Source organism: Vulpes vulpes, chromosome 1 (assembly GCF_048418805.1).
Source record: "Vulpes vulpes isolate BD-2025 chromosome 1, VulVul3, whole genome shotgun sequence".
NCBI lineage: Eukaryota > Metazoa > Chordata > Mammalia > Carnivora > Canidae > Vulpes > Vulpes vulpes.
This window is the reverse complement of record NC_132780.1, coordinates 116,009,267-116,025,733: the sequence shown is the minus strand read 5'-3', so window position 1 is coordinate 116,025,733 and position 16,467 is coordinate 116,009,267. Positions and strand designations below refer to the sequence as shown.

At 44.1% G+C, this 16,467-nt stretch overlaps 1 protein-coding gene across 50 annotated transcripts in view; it reads left to right on the top strand.

Annotated features, from left to right (window-relative positions):
• Positions 1-16,467, top strand: part of ZBTB20 (zinc finger and BTB domain containing 20) — a 753,858-nt gene that overhangs the window by 694,732 nt on the left and 42,659 nt on the right. For all 50 annotated transcript variants that reach the window (XM_072723877.1, XM_072723729.1, XM_072723898.1 and 47 more), the window contains one exon: positions 8,219-8,319. The gene's annotated coding sequence lies outside the window, so the exon portion shown is untranslated. The remainder of the gene's footprint in view (positions 1-8,218; positions 8,320-16,467) is intronic.

Genomic DNA, 16,467 nt, shown 5'->3' with positions numbered 1-16,467 from the left:
ACCCAGGCTAAAGTATTTGGTACCAGGGAAATCCATTAAAACATCTTTGTCTAAGTATATTCTGAGGTCGATAAGTGTTCCATTGAAAAGGGCAGGGGATGGTCTGTAATCTAATAAGTTTGGGCAGTGCTGGGGTCTTCACCTTTAATGTCTTTATGTGCCTTATAAGTTTGCAAGAGAAACATATTACATGCAGCGTTTCCCATATTTCTTTAAACAAGGAACTTTCTTTGAGGTGCATCTTGAAGTTCTAGTGTTCTATAAAACCCATCTTGAGATATGCCACCTGGAAATATTCTGAAGGGCAGGAGTTGAAGGTGGGACAAAACACTATATTGTGATGATTAATCTGGTACTATTATAAATGGACATGTCATCGGCTACAGAGAACAAGATATGATTGACAGAACCAAAGGGAAGAAGAAAGATCAGAAGTTAAGAGGACAACCTCCAAGATAGGAAGAGAATGTGGAAAGAGGTGTAGGTATATCCTGAGGAAACAAAATGATGAAAACTCAGAGATACTGGACATGAGAGCCAGTAAGCTTACCACACTGGATGGTCTAGATTGTCTTACAAATGTAGGAGGCAAGGTCATCAACTGAAGAAGAAAATGGAGAATAAGCTTGATAAAGTAGGACGTGCTAAGAAAAACTATTGGAGGCTTGTATTAAGAAGCAACACTGAGCAGGAGTGAGGGTCCAGATGACATGCATGTGTCAGGTTTTGTTCTGAGAGTGGGAGAGAATGACAGTGGTGATATGGATTCAGGGTTGCAGAACATGAGAAAAAAGACCCTGTATACAGAAGGTCAGGGAGCAAGGAAATCTGGAGCGTTCTTGAGAACAGTGTTGAAATGGTTGATCCTGGAGTAAATTCAGACTGGACAAAGACATCCAGTGAAGCCAGCAGGAGCCGACTAGTAGGCCAGGAGCAAAGAGGAGATTCCTTGGGCTTTGAGGAAGGAGAGTTCTCCAGCTGGGGTTGGAACACTTAATGTCAAATGTGAAACCTGGAAAGAGTCCATTGGAATGAAGATGAGGGCTACAAAGTAGCTGCAGAGGATGGTGGTAAAGATCTATGGAAACAATGGTAATGAGTTTTGGATTGAAGCATCGATCAAAGTAGAGGGAGGGAACATAAATCAAATGTGGAAGGTTTTGAAGAAAGGTTAAAACAGGTACAAGAAGGCAGCAGAGGACTATGATGGAGAGTTGAGTACAAACCCCTGGCGAGGAGCTCAATGAACAGGGGTGGGATGCAGGCAGGAGAGCACAAGCTAGGTGTAGATTAAGATGTAGAGCACTGTGGCTAAAACCTGGCCTTAAAGCCCTGCTTTGCTACCCTCTGGATCTATGACTATGGTAAATATTCTTATTTTTCCTAAAATGTCAGTTTCTTCATCTGTAAAATCAGAATATAATTCCTACCCCTAAGGAATGATTATAAGAAATAAAGTTAAGCAGGGGCACCTAGGTGGCTCAGTCAATTAAGTGTCTGCCTTCAGCTCAGGTCATGATCCCAGGGTCCTGGGATCAAGCCCTGCATCGGACTCCCTGCTTGGTGGGGAGTCTGCTTCTCCCTCTCTTCTCTGCTTGAGCTGTGTCTCACTATCTCTCTCGCTATCTCTCTCTCTCAAATAAATAAATAAATAAATAAATAAATAAATAAATAAATAAGTAAAATCGAGGGACACCTGTGTGGGTCAGTGGTTGAGTGTTTGCCTTTGGCTCAGGGCATGATCCTAGGGCTCCAGGATCGAGTCCCGCCTCAGGCTTCCCGCAGGGAGCCTGCTTCTCCCTCTGCCTGTGTCTCTGCCTCTCTCTGTGTGTCTCTCATGAATAAATAAATAAAATCTTTATAAGTAAATAACTAAATCTTTAAAAAAAAAAAAAGGAAAAGAAAGCTAAACAATGTATGGAAAGTGCCCAACATAAACACCTGCCACCCAGTCAGCATTCAGTTAATGGTACGGTAGAGATGATGGAAGCAGGAAAAGGGGAGTGATGTTCACTTGGAGACGGTGGCAGTGTGTGTTCTTCAGGATAATGTCACTTTGATGTTTCTCAGTACCTGTTTCTCCATTTAGCCACAAACCATAACGACTAGTCCAGAACACGCACTCCGTGCAAGAAGCAAGGTACAGATAACTCCGATATTACACAAATAACACGCTGCACCATAAGTCGTGTCCCTGTTGGAATCCTCATTACATAGTTTAAAATGGCCTTCTAACCAGGACCTGTGGCAGGCTTGCTGATGGGGAAGATGCCAGTGCAAAGTGACTTAGAGAAGGAGTTCCCATCGCCAGCTATCCATTAAAACCAGAAAAATTATTACTGCCTATATGTGTATGTCTACATAGGGATATATGATATGTATATGAGTATTGAAATAGGTATCTCTCACCTGATGCAGAGATCTCTTAGTTTAAAATTAAGAATCAACTGTACCTGATAGCTCGAAGTCTCCTGGGACATGCAAGTGTTATTAACAGAGTTTGTGAATTGTCAAAGAGGAATCAAGAGGTCTCTATGGAGAAAATTAACATAGATTTAATGTGACAAACAGCAGGACCTTCTATTGGCAAGGCCATCCCAGGGGTCTTCAAGCCATCAGACGTATTTCTTCTGGACATGGGTATTAACTAGTGGTTAATTAAAGAGCTAAAAAAACTTTTTTTAAAAAAAAAGGAGCTAAAGTATTTTAAAGTAAAACATTTATTATAGCATTGGAAAGTGAAGATGGGGCTGATGACTTGTTTGTCTGGCCGTGATGCCTTTGGTGCCTTATTAAACGGTTTTTATTACCACTTTCCAGAGAGGTGGGGTTAGTGATGTGGACTTGGGAGTTCATTTCAGGTAATTAGTTAAAAAGTTAAGTCAAATAGATTTCCTTACAGGTTTAATGGTTTAACAGGTTGATGAGCTACTTAATCTCCACATCTTTCTTCTCAAGGGACTACTGGAGTTTTAAGGACCCTTAAAAATCATAAAATCCACATTTTCTTACAGATGGAAAAGCTGAGCCACCTAGAGGTTAAATGACTCATCCAAGGTCATTGAGCTAGTTCTATAATTTCACTTTCTTCATCCTCTTATTCCCCTTAACTCTCCTTCCTTTTTTCTCTCACCAATATTTTGTGCCCTACTACCACCTCTCTGCCGACTATTTCTTAGATTTACCTTGCCTTTATAAAATTTCTAATGCTTCAAATTATGAGACGTGGGTCTTTGCCAATTAGTAAACCTCCACCACTAATTCATCACTACATTTGGGGCAAAGAAAGGAGGGAAGTGGAACAATTTTAAATTTACTGTGATCTTTGAGACAGCTTTATCTACACCTGGGAATTGCTGTTAGACAATTAAGGTTAGCAAAGCTCATTGAATCTCTCAGAGGAAAGGTGTTATTTGAATTATTACCAGATAATTATTGTTAAAAATAACAATAATGTAAAAAATAGGAATTTTACATGTTAGAGACATTATCATTTTAATTTCCAATGGGGGTACAGTAGAGCCCTGGGGGATCTAGGAACAATTTTTTTTTCATAATGTGCTCTATGCCAGAAACTCCTTGAATTCTATCTAATGCCTGATGACCTGACAAACTGGCCCAGAATCAGAAGCCAGTCGTGCCGTGTGAGCTGTTAGCCAAGTTATTCAGCTTGAACTCCTCCTTCCAAAACAGTAGGAAGGCAAGTGTCAGACATGAGACCTGTGGTACCCAGACCAGTGTCATCAGTATCACTTGGGAGCTTTCTAGAAATGCAGAATCACAGACTCATTCCCAGACATGCTGACTCAGAAATCCTGCATGATTCATTTGTTCATTAGTCTGAGAAGACCGATAAAAGATCTTCTCGTCTTCAAATAGAAAGGAACTTAGGAAGGAGCTCCACTTACTGATAGTTGCTGAAAGAGTTCCTTCACGTGAGGTCTGTGCTCCTAGTTTTTTCAGTAGCTCTGAATCATCATGGAAATAGCATAAGCGTCTTTCTTATGCTGATGTCACAGCAGGAACTAGAAACATGTCCCTGTAATGGAACAGTTGTTGTAGAGTAAGGAAAACAACAACAACAAAAAACAAAAACAAAAACAAAACAACTCCCTCCTCCCAGATTTAAAGTCAGAACGATCTGGCTCAGATCTGACCTTGAATTCTGACCTCACTATCCACGGAATGGATACTTGAGCTCTCTTCGTCTCACTTTTCCTCATCTGTAAAATGGGCACACTAATACCTACATCATAGCATTGCTGTGAGGATTCAAGGAGCATGTATTTACATGTAAAAATATTCCCCATCCAGTCCCAAACAAAATGTAGCCATCTAACAATGGTAGCTATTATTGTTACTATTATCTTTTTTGTAAGCTTTAGTCATGAAGGGGCCCCATCTGTCATTTTAGAATGATTTGGTGTGATTTCCAAAGAATGGGAAGAGCCACACTGAAATGAGACCTCCACAGAAAATTCCTTGAGGTGATGTGTGGCCGTGTGTTACATAACAGCTCTGCTCTCCAAGGGCTTCCAAGGCAGAGCTGCAGAGACGTCAACAATAAAACAGACTGGAATGGAAATGACCCACTGTCTCCTCTGCCTCTGACACCATCAAGAACTCTGCCAGCTGGGTTCCAAGAGCAGATTCTTTATTACAGTGATGATGTAAGAGGCACAGAGAACAGCTGGATTTCCAGACTCCGGGAAGAATGTGTAGCCCCAGCAGCCTCTCAGAATTATCCTTTGACTTAAAAACTGTGTACATTGGATATGGAAGTCATTGCAAGAGAATAAATATGAAACCTCATGAAGTCATTCTCACCGAGTCTTTTTTAGAGCATCCCCACCCTTTAAGCAGTAAAACATGACACACTACGCAGTAGTTCTGATTAATAGGCCCCTAGGTGTGTGCTGAGGCGTGCAGGGAAGTGAGGAGAGGGGGAGAGGTGACCGTTTGCCAAAAAATGAAAGGAAGATTACAGCAGCAGGATGTGGGGCTGGGAAAGAGTTTAGATTCAAGGACAGAAAGATTATGTCTCCATTTAATTATAAAATGCACAGTTTAAGCCAAATGTTAGGCATATTTAAAATGCACATTTATCTAATTACACAATGGATTCGTATGCTTCCAGGTGATTTTTCATTGCAATGTACTAGACATATCGGTCAGTGATATCCTTTATCGTTTTAACGTAGTTGCCGTGGGGAGAAAAGAGAAAGGAAGCTGTGTCTGGTGAAGTGTTGATAACCTGTCCAGCCATAAGATGGTTTAGTAAGAACTATAGAGAGCTCTTGAGCCCAGTTTGCCATTTACGTGGCTACTGGGGTGTTGCTATTGAATAGATGTCTCAATGCATAGCATGGCTCCCCCATATTGGCCAAAAAGGATCTGATTCATAGTACCGAGTTCTTCCTCTGGTGAGTAACACTAAGTTAAGTACTCACCTGGGAGAGGCAGATGAAGTCACGTAGTGCTGGAGGGCTAACATTTAAGAGCTGAGCTTTCCTGGCCAAGGAAACACCACCGTGATTCCCTGGCAAAGTCTGGTTTTCTCACCTAGGTAAACGCCGTTATCCCCACATGTTTTCTGGGGAGAGCTTTTCATCTTTGGGCGAGAGGAAAGAATTCTGTTTGAGGATGAGGATAGAAAGGAGATTAAACAATGATACTTCTTCTATCGGGAGGGGAAAAGAAGGGAAGTTAGGGCAGACTTGGGAGCACTCATCTATGCCTTTCCCCAGGTAAATTGATGATACAGTGAAAGAAAAATCAGGGAAAATTTAACCAAACTTGTAAGATCAACCCCAGGCAAAAACTAGGTTGAAAAGACACGCTGACGTGAGTCGCATAATAGCAGGATTGCCAGTGGCCTCTGTTTCCACAAGGTCAGAATTTAACCAGAGAATTACTGGGGCATGTTTTCACCAAGAACTTCAGCTGAACCCACTGCTTTTGTTAAGCGTGAGAAATTCCTTCATCCTGGTTTTCACCCTGAGTTTATCACCCTGTGGTAGCATTTGCAATATTGTCATAATTGTTTCTGCTGACGGTGTTTGAAAGGTTCGTTTCCTTGTTCTTTAAATCCACCCTCATTTTTTAACATTATTTATCTACAAAAGGATATTTATTATTTCAGTGTACTGAAGTGAATAAGTGAAGCACATTTCTTTATATTTTGGGACCCAGTATATCCTTGCTGGCTGTGCACCCCCGCCCCCCCCGAGCCTCTCATTCTCTCTGGTCCGGTCACTATTGATGGTCTACAGGGCCTGTTGGTGCTGAGCAAGCACTGGCAGATGTTTAAAGATCTGTGACCTTTTCTATCAGTGATAGCTGTTCAACCAGGAGCAAGGATGTGGCCTTGAGCAAGTCCGTTCCCTTAATCTCATCTGAAAAATGAGAGGTGATGAGCTTTCAGGTCTTTCCAATTCAGTCTCAGTTTCCATGACTCGAAGTAAGAATCTTGATTCCTTTTAACTTTGGCTCAGCAGACATCAGCTGAGCACAAATCTCCGTGCAAGGCACTGCATACTTTAGAGTACACAAAGTAAAAATCGTCTCTGCTTCCTAGGAGCTTATAGAGGGGGAGCCAAGTTGCACAAATAATTACTAGAGTTCACAGAACATGCAAAGCGAGTCATGCAGAAAGTGCCTGAGGACTCAGCTAGGGCACTTTCCTTTGGGAAATGCTTCATAAGTGAGGTGGCATCTGGATGGGAAAGAGGGGGACTTCACTTCCACTGCAAAAAAATGGAAATTAGACTGAGGCTACATTGTGGGGGCCTTGAATGCCAAACTGAGAAGTTTGAATTTAATCCAGTGGGCAAAGAGCAAAGGAGTGATATATTTAGAATGGTATTCAAGAAAAATTAATGTGGTAGTGGTGTGAAGGATGGGCTACAGGTAAAAAGAATCCAGAAGAAGTGAAGCCATTGAGAGGCTCTCATGAAAGTCCTGGCATAGGTGACAGAGGGATAAACAGGTGTTGGGATAGAAAGTAGGTACTGATTTAGGAAGCACAGCCTCAGCACAAACCACATCTCTTGGCCATCGATTGACAATGAGAAGCAAAAGAGAAGGAGGACTTGAAGCTGACTCCTCCATTGTAGGACCAAGTAACTGGGTGGAGATGGTAGGAAATGGAACATGGCAGGAAATGGGAACATATTTTCAGAGAGAGACCATGAATTCTGTTTTAAAATTCTGAATTAGAAGTGCCTGTGCAGTATTTGATGGAGGTGTGAGCTTCTCAGAGTGAGAAGCCCTGTCTTATTCATCTTTTCCAGGTGCCTGATAGATGCTATGCAAACACTGAATGAATGAATGAATGAATGAATGAATGAATGAATGAATGAACGAACGAACAAGCAAATGAGTGAATGAACCAATAACCAGAGGTTATTAAGAATGTGGATCTGGAGCTCTGCAGACAAGCAGGAACTAAAGATAGCCATGTGGGTGTTCTCTATGGAGAAGTGATTGTTGAGGTCATGCAGGGTGGGTGTAGGCAAAGATGGAGAAGACAGTCTTGAGGGATATCTACATTTAGGGAACAGGAGGGAGAAGACAAGCCAGGAAAGGAGGCAGATGAGCTGAGGGGTAGAAGGAAAGTCAGGGTAGTGCGGTGTCCTGGTGAGAAAGGAGGACAGTTTTGGGAATAATGTGGTCATCGGGGTTCAGTGTGGCCCAAAGGGCAAGGCCTGGGATATGGACCTCTGGGTGTGAGGCTGGAGACGATGGTCGGCCCAGGAGCCCCTAAGGCTGAGCGCCATGTGTGAGGACACGGGAGACAGCGGAGACCTTGAAGTGAGGGGCAGGGGCATAGCACGAGCTCAGAACATGGCCAGCTCAGCGGCGTTTTTAGAGCAGAAGAGAACTGGGCACTAAAGCAGGGGAGGCTACCGTGGAGCCAAGAACACCGGAACAGTCATGACAAGGTGGAAGGACACCTCCCCCTTACACCCCAGCTTCCATCTCCCCACCACGAAATCAAGCCCGTGTGCACAGACAGGGTGCTGCCGAAGATCTCAGACCCCCTGGAGCCCGGGCCACATCCTCTCTTCTGCCCCCACCACCCCTGCTGTCCCACTTGCCGGTGCAAAGGGGCAGGAGCAGACTCGCACCCAAGTCCCCGGGCTTTGTCTCCATGGACACGACTGGTCACCATCACCTGTCGTTTAACGGCCTTATCTTTCTTCCTTGTCTGCTCTAGATGCAGCCGCTCTCTGTTCCCTGCCCCAATGAACATCTGCACTAGGCCCAAGCCTCGGAGTGATTTACCTGAAGAGTGACACCATTTATTTGGAAACTACTGTGAGTACATTATGCCTCCAGTGAAAGGCTTCTTAGTTCACTTAATTTGATTTAAAAAAAAAAAAATCCAGCTCCCACAATTGTAAATGCAGGTGAAATTTCTGATGGCTTCATGTCTTGATCACAGTGAGGTTGCAAGACCCAGTGCCGAGGTGCCCACAGTGGCCCTTAGCTGCCAGCCTGTGGTGCCCACCCTGAGCAGCACATGCCCTTCTCACCAGATGACTGTGCGGGGCCGGATCCAGATGTTCTTTGCAGGGACTGGGGCTGTTCCACTTGGTCGTCTGCACCCTCCCCGGAATGGTGGCAACTCCCACCCGATCTCTTGGCCCCTTGTCACCTTCTGTGCCATTCTGTTGAATTGCACTGCTACTTGTCATTTCATGGCACCCTGGTCAAGGCCAGGAGCCGGCTTCCCTCATCGGCATCTCCCTGTCGTCAGAGTTGCATCTCTGAGCCAGTGTTGTTGTTTCCTTGCCACTTTGTGGGGCCATAGCCCAGCCTGGGGACTCGGGGCTCCTTCAGCCACGTCTCTCGCCATTGCCCCCAGCTCAGCCCTGCCCTCCGGATGCATGGCTCTGTGCATGAGGCTGTTCCCTCCATGCCAGGCATTTACATAGGAGAAGTACAGCCCTTACAAGGCAAGGTGCAGAAACAAGTTGGGTTAGGAGGTATGATGCCTACAGGACGATACTTATGAAAGATTGATATCAAGTATTCATTAACCATTGCTAAAAGTAACAGATGAATATATGCTTTTTTAAATGAAAAAGCCAGAAATCTGAATTATTTAGAGGCTATGCATGCAAAATAACTTAATTATATATTTTTAGACAACACCTCATTCTAGTTGTAGTCTCAGGTTTTCCTATATATGGTATGAGGCAGGTGATGGGATGGGGTTTGACAGACATCTCTGTTACTGGAAAACACTAACCCTGGGAGAGCCACATCCCTCTTAGGCTTTCAGGTAGGATTTTCACATTCAGATTTTCCCTGTCTTCAGTTATTTGGGCATAAATCACACCCAAAGGGACAAAGTCTGAGTTTCTGTTTTGCTTTGTTTTGCATTGCTTTTCATCTTTAATGCTTTGAGTCACCAGGATTGTAATGAGTGGTAGTAGAGTGTGAGTGGCAGGCAGGCTTGCCTGGCCAGCACGGGGATGGGGACCACCAGAGTGATGTGCAAGTACTACTGGATCAGGGCACTGGGGACTAAAGATGTGACGGAAAATAAAAACTAACTTCTCCATACCCATGCAAGAAACTTACTTGTATATTTTCATCCTCAAGTTGAAGTGCAAGGAGTGCCTTAGAAATTCCCACATCTGGATGGTGTTCTGGGGTTTTCTGCATTACGGGGTCACGTACTGGAGTAAGTAGCACCACTGGGTTGGGTGTAGCCTGGATTCCCAGGTTCTTTTGTTTTTAAGATTTTATTTATTTATTCATGAGAGACACAAAGAGGTAGGCAGAGACATAAGCAGAGGGAGAAGCAGGCTCCATACAGAAAGCCTGATGTGGGACTTGATCCTGGGACCGTGGAATCACGCCCTGAGTGGAAGGCAGGTGCTCAACCCCTGAGCCACCCAGGCATCCCAGTTCCCAGGTTCTGTATCCTTTGGTAGAGGGAAGAGTCTTTACCACTCACTCCTACCTTCCTGCAGAAAACTCAAATCCAGACCCAGAAATTACAACCTAGAGTTTCCTCTAGCCTCTGTTTCTGCCTTAGGAGGCATTTTACCTGTGCACAACACCACGTCCTACCTGTGCAACAGGTCCTACCAGAGACAGACTGGGCTCTCAATTTTGCAGACTCTGCTTTTCAGAAACTCAGCTCTTTCATTTAGAAAGAAGAAACAAGAGTAAAGCTTACATACTGGCTAGGTACAAAAGCAATAAGGTGAATAAAGCACAAAAATGTGGACTAGCCACAAAATTCCTGAGGGTTGACCATGTCCTGGGCCAGGTGTCAAGGCTTGGGGGTGGGCAGGGAGGGGACAAGTGTTAGATTTTAAAACCTACCCACTCCCACACTGCTTGCACAACTATGCTAAGCAGCTGCCTACTTACTTGGACTGTTGTGATCGTTAAATGAGATAATATGTGTATAATGTCTGGCACAGCAGAAGTGAATATATTTACTTGACCAACTGAAATTCACTGGGCAGTTTGCTACGTGCCGGACACTGTTCTGGAAACTAGGGATGTGGCAGCAAAGAAAACACACAAATAGGGCAGCCCCGGTGGCACAGCGGTTTAGTGCCGCCTGCAGCCCAGGGTGTAATCCTGGAGGCCGGGTTCGAGTCCCACGTCAGGCTCCCTGCATGGAGCCTGCTTCTCCCTCTGCCTGTGTCTCTGCCTCCCTCTGTCTCTTTCTGTGTCTCTCATGAATAAATAAATAAAATCTTTAAAAAAAAGAAAAGAAAAGAAAAAAAAGAAAAGAAAAGACAAGACAAGACACAAATATCCCGGCTCTCACGGAGCCCACATGCAGTCTTCATCCCCCACAAAGGGCAAATAAACCAGATAGGTTCATGGACCCTGAGAGAACTGACTTCACTTTCTTTTGCTGTGTCTTTCTTTCCAGAAAGTAAGATCGAGAGGGAAGGGTAAAGGCAAGGGAGAAGAGTAAGAAGCGGCCCGCTGATTAGTCTCCCCTCTACACACACACAAAACCCCTGAGCCCTCCTCTGCCCTGGTATGTGGCCCAGGAGGCCGCCTTTCTGGACTGCACTCCCCAGGCTCTCTTTCACTCTGGCTTCCCTTTGAATTTGGCCAAAAGGAACATCCGTGAAGGATGTGCGAGGAGGAGGAGAGTGAGGGCACGGTGTTGATTCGTCCAGACCCCCTTCTAACTGCAGTTCTGACTGGACTCAGAGAATGCCATGCCTTCCTTGCCCCTTGGATTTAACAGTTGAAAGCTGAGATTTAAAGTCCTCCCCCCCGCCCCCTCCCACTGCTAGTGCTAGTGCTGGTGCTTCACCCTCCCTCCGGCACCCCTTTACCTCCTCTGCACCTTACTGTACAGTCCTTACATTCAACTCTCTCCAGCTAAAACCTGTGAGTGTGCCAGCTGTTTCTTGCCAGGATCCTGACTGATACAGCGAGGGAGAAATACACTGAAAAACACTATAAATCAGCCTTGCCAAGAAGGTAAAAAAAAAAAAAAAATTGAGAGAATAAAATGTTTTAATTATGAAAACATCTTCAGTTGGTCTGGGAACATTAGACCAAGTGGTAAAAAGATAAATTGTAAAAGGACGTAATAAGCGAAAGTGCCAAAGGTTGGCTTCGACGAACAGACCATGGTGCCCAGGCTCGATGGGCTTCTCCGGCCCAAGTGTAGCTTGCTCGATCCTCAAGTTCAAGAGGAGTTCTTGGTAGAGCAGCAGCAAAGGCAAACACGTGAACAGAAAGACGGTGTTGGGAAGGTAATACAGTAAGATCAAAGTGTTGAAGAAGAGATGGCTTATCCTTACGTTCTTTCCGCCTCTGCAACAATTACAGTCCATTTGCCCCTGCCGAAGTCTTGAAATTAGAAAAAGATTACTAAGACCAAGGAAGTGCCTCCTTAGAGCTGATGAGAACCATAGAACTGATGCCGTCTCATAGCTACCATCATTGAGCACTGACCATGGGCCATCATCACTCTGCCAATCGCTTGGCATGAATTATCTCATTTACTCCTCACATCAGCGCAAGGAGGTAGGTATTATTTCCCCATTATTTCCACCGAGGCCCAGAGAAGCACAATGACCTGCCTAGGGCCCACAGCTACTTGATGGTAGAGCTGGCTTCCACTGGGGTGGTTTCTTACACCTCTGCTCTCTGCCCTCTCCCCTCCCCAAACACTCTCCTGAGCCTTTTCAGTGTTTTGTTGGGAAAGAGAATAAAGAAATGGTTACCATTCAAAAAAAAAAAAAATGGGGGGAGGGCATCATGGGGCTAAATTGTCATGATTCAATGACTGAGTAATTATTTATCAAAAGGAGGTTCTGACTAATTCTTTCCTATCCAACCAGGCTGATAAGTGGAAGGCATGTTAATGCGCAGGAGAGGGTGGGGGCCCAGTGAAGAGAGAAAATTGGGAGAGCGAGAAAGAAGAGAGCACTCTCCTCTCAACAGCCCCGGGAGCCTGATAAGAGCTCACACAGATAAAATATTTATTTTCCATATGTTGCAGAAGGCATTGCCATCACTGTGTGTGTGCAATATGTGCAAAGAAGTGTGAAATATATACATCAAATGCCACCGATCTGGTTAATTTCCACGCATTTAACATGCCTAATACCTACCATCTCATCAATATGTTTCAATGCATATTTCTTTCCACATGCAATATGTCTAGTCAGGAAAGAGCCAACATCATCCACAACCTCACTCACTGCTACCTTTCAGCCCAAAACTTGTTGCCAGGACCAGCACAATGAGAGTTAAAAACCAGCCACCAGTCACCTTAAAACGCCTTTCCAGTTCTTGAAGCAGCCCCTTTTTTTTCTCATAAGAAAAACGTTTCCAGTGGGGAGATGAAAATGTTTTTGTTCTCTGTGGACAATCGGGAGATATTCAGTGAGAATGTCAGAACTGACCGTTGAAAGGCAGGTGCCTGCAGCCACACTTTTTTTTTTCTTTTTCTTTTTCTTTTCTTTTTTTTTTTTTTTTTTTTTTTGAATGCAGGGCTCCACCAGTGTGGCGGGAGGAAGTGCACAATGATTGGTCTGTTCCTCTGTGGAAGTGTTGAGGGTACACCCAGTTTGGGTTTGCATATATTTACGAAACATCTGCCCTTCTCTTGTTCTTAAATCCTTCTCCCTCACCAGCCCCCTTTCCCCTTTCTCCCGGTTTCTTTCTTTGTTGTTGTTGTTGGCTTGTCTAACTTTTTCATTGGAGCTTTCATTTTCCGGTTGAGGGGCGACTTCATCAGAGTGTATAATTTTAACATTGAGGGAGGGAGGGAGAGAGGGAGGGGAGAGAGAGAGAGACAGAGACAGAGACAGAGAGAGAGAGAGAGAGAGAGAGAGACAGAATGAGAACTGAAAAGAAAGAAAGAGGCTGAGCGGCCAGAGCTTGGCAAACCAACCTTTGGCATGATGACCGAGAGGAAGGTTCTGGTCTGGTGGGGAGTGTGCCTCTCCACGGCGCTGCCCCGAGTTGCCTGTGTGCTGCTGCCCTCTAAAGGCTCCAGGGAATAATGCATAGCCAGGGAGGCTTGGACAGGCTTGCCCTCAGATGTGCCATGTTTATGTGATTCTTTTTGCACAGCTAAGGAAGGTATTTTCAATTAATTACCGCAAGATTTGCTCTTTCCTCCTTAATAAACTATGGACTGACTGCAAAAATGGAGCCAACATAGCAGCACCTGTGCATGTCTACACAGACTGCTGCTGCACTTCCATGTTTCCGCATTTCTCAGCTCCAGAAAAAGGAGTCCTACCGAACTATTAGGGTGAGCGGGGGGAAATGAATTGCTTCTAAGGACAGTGAGTGGCTCTCTGTTATCCGTGCAGGTGGAAAACGCCCAGTGGTATCAGGATAAGCAAATGGGGGGGGGGGGCGAAAGGTTGAATTTTCAATATTTTCACTTGTAGAGGTGGCTTCCGATGCCTCTGTGCTGCAGGTGTTTTCTGTAGGTGATCCTTGAGACAACAAACAGAAGGGTGTGGTGTAAAATGTCAGGTGGGAAGCAGGATCAAATCCACGGAAGGAAGCAAGGGCATTTATATAAAAGACAACACCATTTTTGCAGTGTTAAAAGAGTGAGGTTGGTAGTTTGGCCATGCACTCAGGTTTGAAAGAGGGCTTTTTTCAGTTTCCTGAAACAAAAATCCAAAACTAGCCTCGGCCTTGTCTATAAGCGTCAGAAATAAGTATTACAATTTTTTTTTCTATTAAGTGATATCTATCAATAGAATTTCATCCTGATATTTAAAGGGCTCATGAGGACCAGCCCAGCTTTGTTGAGCAAAATGATCCTACTCTTATCAAATGCCCATCCTGGATTCAAAGGAAAAGCAGCCAGTCAAGGTAGATTTCACCGCTGCATAAAGAATAGGAAAACTTAATTGGGATTTACACTATGACTATTCTCAAAATATACCTTGATTTCAATTCTGCTTTATCTCATCAACAAGCAAATATTGAATGACAGCTTTGTCTAAGCTACTCTGCTTAACAGTACGCTCTAGAGAGCAAACTCTGGGAGGAGAGCAACCAGGCTTGCGGCATTCCCTAACCTATGTTGGCCCACCATAGGTGCGTGATATTTTAAGATGAATATGTGAAAAGATGAATGGTGGGAAGAAAGGAAAAAGGAAAGAAAGGATGAACATAGGGAATTAAAGAATAACTAAGATATTTCCCTCAGAGAATTTACAGTCTCACGGGATGGATAACCACGTAAATAGCGATTATGAAAACAAAATTTAGTGAGTAAAAAAGAGAGAAGTAAAATTTTAATTTTAGCGGAGGGGAATTTCAGAGAAAGGTGGGAGGGAGTTGAATTTCAAAGAAAGAGACCTTCTATCTGGTAGAGGTAAATCAAGATGGTTACAAGATGGAGACAACCTTTAATAAGTAAGGATAAATATGATTTCAACAGAGTTGTAAAACAGACAATGCAAGGGAACTAATTTGAACAAAGATGTAGAGCCAAGGATGTAGATGGCCCAAGATGCTCTGGGAATTTTCAAGAACTTTGAGAGTCCTGTATGGCCAACTAGACTCAGCTAGAGCATCTGTAGAATTCATTTGAGGTGTTGGGCTAACCTGGTTCCTCAGAGGGGTCTAAGAGGATAGAGAGCCAGTCAATAAACAACAGTCTAAATGAAAGTGTCAAGGGATAGCAGTGGAAATGGAAAGGAAACATGGACGTGAAAAAATAAGGAAACAGAATTGTCAGGACTTGATGAGTCGGCTTTAAGGCAGAGGAAGGCTCTGCTCACCTACAGTTTCAGCCAGTTTCAGCCAGTGATAGCCAACAGTAATGGAAATGAGGAGGTACCTTAGAGGGGGCGCTGGCTTCCAAGGAAAAAAAAAAGGGTTAAGCTCTGGAGACTTTGATCTTGAATATTTTCTCAAACTGCACACCAGAAACCAGGGTCTTGGAGGTCCATGTAGATGCTGAAGACTTGGGGGTTGGTTCTACAGTCACCCATCCAACAAACAGTTGGTAAAGCATTGCAATTTTTGCTTCTCTTATATTGGCTTCCTCCATGCTGAAAAATATGTCTGAAAGCTTCTCCTCTCTCATCATCTTTACCATGCCATCTCTGCCTCCTGCCCTCTGAAAAAAGCAGATTTGATTTCGCAACCTGTTGGACCAGAAACACAGCATGCTAATCATAACACCATATTCTGCGAGGGCAGATTTAACTACCCCGTACCACAAATTTCGATACAAAATATTCTGCATGACAAGTCCACTGCCAGGCTTATAGAAACAAGAAAAACATGGAAACAGAGCTACTTACAACAAATTCTGTTATACACATAGTCTTCCACCAAAAAATAAAATAAAATAATTTCTCTGGTCACCATCCACATAATGATAGAAAAGAGGCACAGAGACAAGGAAATTGGAAGGCACGTTCCAATTCAGGATATGCCTAATAACCCAGTATGGCTGGGACCTAGAGTACATGCAGTATTTCTGTGTTTATGGCAATTTTATTGTCCCGGGCAGGGGTGGTGGTGGGGGGGGGGAGACACCCACAATATCTGAGCTGTTTTGCTTCCTGTTCCTGACCCCAAGCAACAGTGGGCAATAATTGCTTTCTGGTTCCCTTCACCCATCTCTTCCTCACACCCCCAAACACACAGTCCGAGTCCCATACTCCAGGGTCATGTGCTAAATCAACAAAGGGCATTTTCAGCTTTGGATGAGTAAAGGGTTGGAATAGAGGATATCCATGTGTTACCGCTTTACCTGCTAGAAGCTAAGCTCATCTGTTTCACTTTTCATTTGCTACTTTCACAAAAATCTCCATCACTACCCTCTCATCTCTATGGCCTGCAAATTCAGACTGTGATTGGGAATTATGTGTTAATCTAAAGTGAAATCTAATAACAGCAAGAAACTTGAATGTTCCATGATGCGTTCCATGAATAGAAACTTCAAGCTGGAAGGAACCTTCAAGGCCTTCTAAT